The sequence below is a fragment of the Humulus lupulus genome, chromosome 2 (genome assembly GCF_963169125.1).
Source record: "Humulus lupulus chromosome 2, drHumLupu1.1, whole genome shotgun sequence".
NCBI classification, from domain to species: domain Eukaryota; kingdom Viridiplantae; phylum Streptophyta; class Magnoliopsida; order Rosales; family Cannabaceae; genus Humulus; species Humulus lupulus.
Window position 1 is genome coordinate 49,754,141 of NC_084794.1, and position 8,569 is coordinate 49,762,709.

Here is an 8,569-nt window from a genome sequence, read left to right on the forward strand (position 1 = left end):
TTCCGGTAGCTAAAAACTACCAACAAGTGTAGTGTTGGATAAGGAAAACAACAACTGCTTTAATGGACTCCTCTAGAATGTATTGTTATTGTGAATATTGAGATAAATCAATCTTTTAGTCTGTGATGGTGTTTACCACTGACCGTTTTGCCTGATTGCAATATATCTCTAATTACAATATTTTAGGGCTAATAACTCATTATAATTAAGTATTATATATTTTAACTTCCAATGCCCACATGTTGTAGAAATTAAGATCAGTTAGGTTGTCCATTTATTTTGTGTATGGCTTAGTATTATAAAAAACTAAATAAAGTATGACTTAGTCTTCCTCTTCTCTCATTAGCATAGTAATAATATTATTTGTCCATTTCAATCAACCAAATTAAAATATTTAAAAACACTAGTAAAGAGATAATAGAAAATTTTGTTGGATCAATGATAGAACAATTTTTTGGATCAATGATAGAACAATTTGCAACAATATCTTCATTTAAACAACAAGTGGAAGGTTTATCAGACCTAGACCACTAGGTTGAGTTATTGATTCGTTTACTGTGGCTGTCCCTGGCTGGAGTGAGAAAAATGTCCAGGTATTTAAAGGTTTCATTGCTGTAGATATCTATCTTTTTTACCTTTGTGGATATTTTTGGCTGTGAAGATAGTTATTTGAATTGTCCACACACCTCAATTTCCTTTTAAATATTTAGTTTAACTGCTCCCAAACATTGATTTTTTTTTTATAATTAATTTGTAACTCCCTCCCACCCCTTTTCTTTTGTAGATATTAAAGGGTTTCTTTCTGATGTTAAACCTGGACTTCTTAGTGCACTGGATACGGAGTATGAGAAGAATCCATTTGAGGTGCTCCAACTTAATCATTCAAGATGCATGTATTGTTCGTTTTTGTTTATTTGTTACTGATGTATTCCCATATCTTATCTAGGGTGCAGCAGCAGCTCCAAAGAGAACTATTAAATCAGCAGAACCTACATCTGCATCTTCTGGTGGACTAGATGGCCTGCCACAGGAAGATATTAGTGGGAAGATTACACCTACCCTGCTTAAAGGCTTAGAAAGTACTGATTGGAAGGTAATATTTTGATCATAATTAATGTTTTTAGGGATGGAGCCTGACACCTGCCTGTTGCTAGAAGGTCCAAAGGGGAGATATTTAGCAGCCATTGTAGTGTTTTGATGTTTTGTATTTTCTGCTTTCTAGGCTCGCTTGGAGTCAATTGAAGCTGTGAATAAAGTTTTGGAAGAGGCTAACAAGCGCTTCCAACCCAATGGAACTGGTACATTCTATCATGTGTTTAAATTCTCTCTCCCTCTATTGTTATTATTTATTATTGTACATGCTATTCAGCCTCCTTTATATCCTCCCATTTGTTAATTATTGTTTAATGTTTATTTTTCAGCTTAATTGTTTAATAGTTTGTGGTCATATCTAAGCTTATGCTTTCTACATATACTCATGTGAAGTGATCTCGTGTTTGTCATTTATTCTTTTAAATTTCTCTCATATGGGTTCATCACTATCTTTTTTTTTTCTCCCCCTATTTTTTTTTTGGTTGTTGGGTTTGGAAAAATAGACCATTCTTAAAACCTTATAAATTAAGCTCATTTTAACAGGTTGGTAGGCTTTGATAATGATACCGCTTGTAATTTTTTCTGTTTGGATTTTTTTAAATGCATGTAATGAAATATGAATATAATTTAGTAATGCATTTGAACTATCTAACATTTTCTTTGCTTGAATTTTTTTAGTGTAAGAGTTGAATTTGTCAGATTAGTCTTAGTGTCCAGTCTTTAAAGTTTAATTGGAGAGCTGATTATTGAAATATAAACTGAACTGCAATTTGTTGGATTCAAAACTTGGACAGTGTATTATACTAAACTATTTGGTTCTGTCTCATTTTGGTAGACCTCTGTTACTGTCTCCTTTTAGTCTTAAAGCAGTGAGTTGGCATGTTGTATTGGCTTCTTCTACTGTATATACTACTGGTATGTGGCCATCATTATTTCGTCTATAAGCTTGAATCACCAAAATACATGTTTCTCTCAACACCATTGATCTATTTCTCTTCATTTTATTTGTAAATATGATTTTGTTTTCCATTGAACTAAAACAGATAAGTATTTATCTTAGTTTTCCATTTTCTTCTTTTGAAGTTTTCAATGTATCATTTAAGAAAAGACTGGAAGTTTGTTGTTGTGGTGCCAAGAACTTTTGTTCTTAATAATAAAAAGACTTTTTTTTTACAATGTGCAGGTATATTGAGATTATTTCTTTGGAGAAATTCTTGACAACATTTGTAGTTAAGACCTTTAGAATGGAAGAATGTATTTCATTAATTTTTTTATACATTTCTTGTTTTGTATTTAGTGATAAAGGAATCTGAATTGGGCATAAATTATGTTCTTAAGCCTAGACTAGTATACTAAATATTGTAATTACATTTGAGTAATTAATAAAAATTAATTTATGTTACCTTATTTGGCTTCAACTTTTATATTTGTTTTCTTAGTTTTGTGTAAGTAAAAAAAGATTATGTTTTTCTAAGTTAATATAACACATGTGTTATACTAAAGTGTAGTATAACACAAAAAATGTGTTATACTAAAGTGTAGTATAACACAAAAAATGTGTTATACTAAAATGTAGTATAACACAAAAAAAGTGTTATAGTATCGACTATAAATAAAAAAATTCAACACTTATCTATATATTAAAATAACACAGAAATTGTGTTATCGTTGACAGTACAATAACACATATGTATATTATGTAAAATACCCTGACCTACGATAACATAGTCTGTCTTAACACATCAGAAAGTGTTATCGTAGGTTTTGATAACACATTTTTGGTGTTATTAAAAGCATTTTTTCTTGTAGTGATTAATCAAACCTTATGTTATAATTAATATTCTCAAACTATAGGTTAAACTTATAAAATCCACAACTATTGCTAGGAGTTTCCAACTAAGTCTCGGTTTAAACCAAAATCCACGAAATCTAACATACTACAAACTAATACTAGATTTTGCTACTACTACCACTACTATATAACTAGCTAAGTAAAATTTTGGGTCTCTACAATTCTCCCCTACTTAAAAGAAATTCGTCCCTGAAATTTACTTATCAAACAATTTCGGATACCGATCTAACATGTCTTCCTCCAACTCCCACATTGGCTCCCGTTCAAAACTATTTCTCCATAGGACTTTGATTATCAGAATACTCTTAGACCGTAATTCTTTCATCCCTCTATCTAGGATGCTAACCAGTCATTCCTCGTAACTCAAGTCTTTCTGGAGTGCTATCGTATCATACTTTAGGACGTGAGATGGGTCTGACACATATCTATGCAGCATCGAAATGTGGAACACATTGTGACTATCTGATAGAGCTGGCGGTAAGGCTAATCTATATACAATTGCTCCCACTTTGTCCAATATCTCAAAAGGACATATAAACCTGGGACTATGCTTGCCTTTCTTCCCAAACCGCTTCACACCTTTCATAAGAGATATCCTTAAGAAGACTTAATCTCTGTCTTTGAATTCCACATCACGCCACTTGGCATCCGCATAACTTTTCTAACGACTTTGAGCAACGAGCATATGCTTTCTAATCAGCACTACTACATCCTGAGCTCCTCTAACAACTTCAGGTCCAAGTAGTTGCCTTTCTCCTACCTCATCCTAATGCAACGACGATTGATGCTTCTTCCATAGAGTAGCTTGCAGGGTGCCATCCTGATTGTTCACTGGTAGCTATTGTTGTAGGAGAATTCTATCAGCGGCAAATACTTACTCCAAGATCTCAATGTAAACATCGATCCTCTATCGAATACTATTGTCTTAGAGATTCCATGCAGTCGTACTAATTCTTGGACTTAAACGTTTGCATATTGATCTGCTGTGTATGAAGCCTTAACAAACAGGGAATGAACTGACCTGGTCAATCTATCTATTACTATCCAAGCTGAATCATGCTGCTTACTTGTTCGCGGCAAACCCGTCACAAAATTTATGGCTATATCATCCTATTACCATTTTGGAATGCTAAGTGGTTGCAATAAGCCTGCAGGCCACTGATGTTTTGCAACTTGCTGGCATAGCAAGCATTTAGACACATACTTCACTATATCTTTGTTCATTCCTGGCCACCAATATAACACTTTAAGGTCATGAGTCATCTTGGTTGACCCTGGGTGAACTGAGTATGGGGTATTGTGCGCTTCTTCTAAAACCTTCACCTTAATCCCTTGATTGTTTGGCATGCATACCCGATCCTTATATCTTAATAACCCCTGACTTAATATTGAGATATATGTGGCCTTCCTTTCTCTAACTGCATCCATATGTGCTACTAATGTGTCATCATGTCCTTGACCAATCCGTGTATCTTCTAACAAGCTTGACTAGATAGACAAGTTAGTCAGGTTACCAATGACTACTTCTATTCCAGCATTGATCAGCTCTTGCTGTAGCGGCTTTTATATTCCAGCTAATGATGCTAGACTTTCGTAATTCTTCCTACTTAGTGCATCAGCAACTACGTTTGCCTTGAGGCGTAGGCTATCACCTTATCATTCTGCATCAGCACACAACCTAATCCTTGCTTTGATGCATCGCAATAGACTACAAACTTATCATTGGGTGTCGGTACATAAAGTATTGGTGTTGAGAATATCCTTAAGCAACTGGAAACTCTCTTCACACTTATCAGTCCAGTTGAACCTTTGTTGTTTCTGGGTTAGGTTGATAAACAGAGTGGCTATCTTAGAAAAGTCTTCTACAAACCTCCAATAATAACCTACTAGTCCCATAAAACTTCTTACCTCTGCTGTACTAAATCCCACCAGATTCCAACATCCTTTTTCAGAAGAGAAGAAATGCATGATATGCGATCCGTGTTGCCAAGGTTCATGTGTGCTAGAATAGGCTCTTCATTCTTGAGCCATTCTTCCGCCTCGAAGGGGTCGGTTATCCCTTCCATGTTTGGAGCATGTTGCTTATAGGAACGCTCATAGACTGGCTCTATGTGCTAAGCTGGATAAGGCGTGTAGTTCACCATCGACCATCCCTCATATGGACCTACTTGCTGGGGTGCTTGAGCCGCTGGCTGAGGCTGCGGTTGTGGTTGAGGCTGGGGCTGAGTCTAAGGCTGCGGCTTAGTCTGTTGTCGTTGTTGCTGCAGCAGATCTTCCACTTGTTGACGTAGCCTGACAATCTGAGTGGTGTTATCAACTGGTGGCAATACGTTTCTATTAGCAGCAGCATTGGTAGCACGCGTTCCCTTTCTTCAGACCGGAGGGGCTACGTTAGTCTCGTTGATGGTGCTGGAGGCATTTCCGTTCGTGCGTGTAGACCTTCAGAGTGACATCTTCAGCAAAGTTCTAATAGTCAAGAACAACATGTTAGAACTTACCCCAATAGGTTCTAAGGCAAAACTTAGTCTAAACAAAGATAACTCAGACCTATCATTTATGAATTCTTATGAAAAATTATGTAATCCTTCTTTATAATTAGGGTGTGTTTCTATACTTAGAAAATTTGACATCATTATTATTTTCTATGGCTGTTTCTAATCATCCTATATGACTTAATTCTTGGGCTCGAAACTTATCGTTGTTCCAAAGTTAACCATATTGAGGGAGAGGTGGGATCAGTAAAATCGTTCCAACTACTAAGGCCCCTAAACTCTCAATGCAAAACTCGGTCCATTGATTTGTATGATTGTAAAAAAAAATCAAACTCGTACATGTCATTCAAAAATAACAATTAATTCATTTGGAAAAATATTTTCACTAAGTACAATCATAAATTCAAAATAAATAAATAAAGGAACTATACTAAAAATAACTAGGGTAAATCTAAAAATCAGGATCTTCTACATTTGACCCTTAATCTAGCATATCATCATCTATTTCTTCATAATCACCATTATCATGAGCCTTAAAACTACCTCGGAGAATATTCATTAAGATATTATGCTTTTGTTCATTTTTGAATTGAAATTCAAACTTAGAGGTGAACCTAAGTATAAGAAAATAATATCTCATGGCTACCGGTAAATCATCTTCATCATTCATAGTCTCCCATAATTCTTCTAATGTTGAAACTATAGAAGGAAAATCATTAAAAAGTCTAATTGCTAGGACATGTTGTTCAATATCTCTCATCATAATTTGCTTAGTAGTTTGAAGGTGGACTATCTCCTTGGGAAATATGATCCATCTTTGAGTGATTCTTGCTAGCACTCCTATTGTATTCCTTGGCTCTCTAATCATTTTTAATGCCATAATGGCTCGGATATCATGATAAGTCAAAGCTCCGTTCATTCTTAACTGAAAACTTAATGACTAAAACATTAGCTATAACATAAAACATAATAATCATAACATAAACACTTACATTTGCGGTTAGATTCAGAGCTTGTGCGTGTGTATAAAGGAGAACTTAATGCATATGAAGTGTGGCTCTGGTACCAACTGTAATGCCCCAACTAATTCTAGACCTCGGACAATTAAAAACTACTAAACATAACTACTATTTTGGAATACATATATACATAAAATATTAGAACTTTATTACAAAACTCCAAAATACGGTATGGGATCCCATTGTTTAATACATAAAAACATAAAGAAAACCTAATCTTTAATTAATTGTCCAAAACTTTAAGCAGAAAATAAATTCATAAATTAAAGACTTAAAATAACTTCATCCTCGATCTTCCAGCAGTCCATTCAATCAAATCCATCCCCAATACACATGCCAAGCTGCCACAAATCCACCCTGCCTTCCAAGCTCATTTTCCTGCACCATCTAAAAATAAAAGGAATGAGCCTAATGCCTAGCAAGAAAAATCTACTAAAAACATATATCATAAATCATAAGACTATATCATAAAACATATGACAAAAAAATGTAAATCATATAGGACTACAATATTAATGGTCATTAACTCCCAAGTGACTACAAAACATATTCATACATATATATATACATAGCACATAACATATCATAGCATATAAACACATCATAACACATATAATCTAACCTATTTTCCTTACAAAAAACTGGGATATTGGAGACAAGAATGGGATTGGAAAACTCCTAAAATCAACAGTAAGAATTATGAGTTTCTAAAGAAATGAAGATGAAAAGAGATCTAAACCATCAAGATAGAAACTTACCGAAAAACCTTAAGTTTCAAGAAACTTAAACACCTAACCAAAAACCATAACAATAAGTTAAGATCTGAAAGAAAATAAAAGAACTACAAGGAACTAAACCTGAGGATAAGAATACCTTGAATGGACTAGAACTCCGATCTACACCACAATACTGAAATGTCACTCTTTCTTACTTCCCAAGTGTTTAGAAAAGCTTAGATTGGAAAAGCTTTTTAACCCAAAACCTTAGTATTTTCTCTCTTAGAATAACTTAGCAGCTTGGAGGCTTTGAAGAATGTTTGAATGATGAATGAAATGGCTGAGTATTGGGTCCTATTTATAGAGTTCAAGGAGTGAAACTAACCCCCTTTAAAATGAATAAATAAATGAATATAAATTGAATAAATTTCAATTTTTGGTTCAACAGATGCCCAAAACTCAGTAAAAAATGTTCAAGAGCAAGTCCAAGTTGTTGAGGGTTGTTTCTAGCTCAGTTCTACAAAGTTTCAAAAAAAAAAAAAAAAACAACCCAAGGGTCGATATATCGCCCTACCCTAGGCGATATATTGCCTATACCTATGCCCCGAGCCTCCGTGGTTTTGTTCGTGTGAAGTCGAATTTTTTTCCGTATCATCCGTAGTCGATATATTGGCCCCTATAGCTGCAATATATCAACATATGTTGATATATCAGACATGTTTTTGCACTCTTTCAACATATTTTGAATTTGTTTAAACAACTTTGACTGAGTAAAACGTGATCCTAACAACTGCTGGAAGGTTCTAGAGCTTCTAGATTTATTCTTTATTAAATTATTCATCCAAAATGCTTAAATTCTTAATAAACATGCTTGTGACAAGTGTCACGTTCTTATTAGTTCTATTTAATCCTTAGGTTATAATAAATAATATTTCTAGGACCAGCTATATTAATCAAACCTGTGGATGCCAAAAATCCACCAAATAAGAAATCTCTAGTCCCTGACGAGAACAGAGGGATAAAGGCCACTTAATCATGCAATTGGCCTTGAGCCCGTAGGCCCTTTTTGAATACAGGAGATTGTCTCATGAGAAATGTGGATGCTCGAAATTCAACAGTTATGAAAAGGCCAAAAGCGTGTGATAGGCTCCCATAAACGCCTCGTGGGTACGCCCGATATGCTACGGGCATATCGCACCAACTGTTTTAGGGACCCATCTCGCGCCCATGCACGGCACGGCCTCGCATGCCCCCGCACCACGGCCTCGCGCAGCCACACTCGCACACCAGGCGACCTTACGCCCCAGCAGGCCCTCGCCCTCGCGCAACCACGCCTGCACACCAGGCGGCCTCGCGCCCCAACAGGCCCTCGGCCTCGCGCAGCCATGCCCGCACACC

General features: G+C 35.5%; 1 long non-coding RNA gene across 2 annotated transcripts; it reads left to right on the plus strand.

Moving 5' to 3' along the window:
- Positions 1-620: 620 nt before the first annotated feature.
- On the plus strand, positions 621-2,472 carry LOC133816017 (uncharacterized). Of its 2 annotated transcripts, none has more exons than XR_009884960.1 (4): positions 621-864; positions 947-1,093; positions 1,223-2,007; positions 2,276-2,472. It is a non-coding gene; the product is annotated as an uncharacterized LOC133816017 (long non-coding RNA). The 2 variants fall into 2 exon arrangements; XR_009884961.1 differs by having other exon boundaries at positions 704-864; positions 1,223-1,298.
- The last annotated feature ends 6,097 nt before the right edge of the window (positions 2,473-8,569 follow it).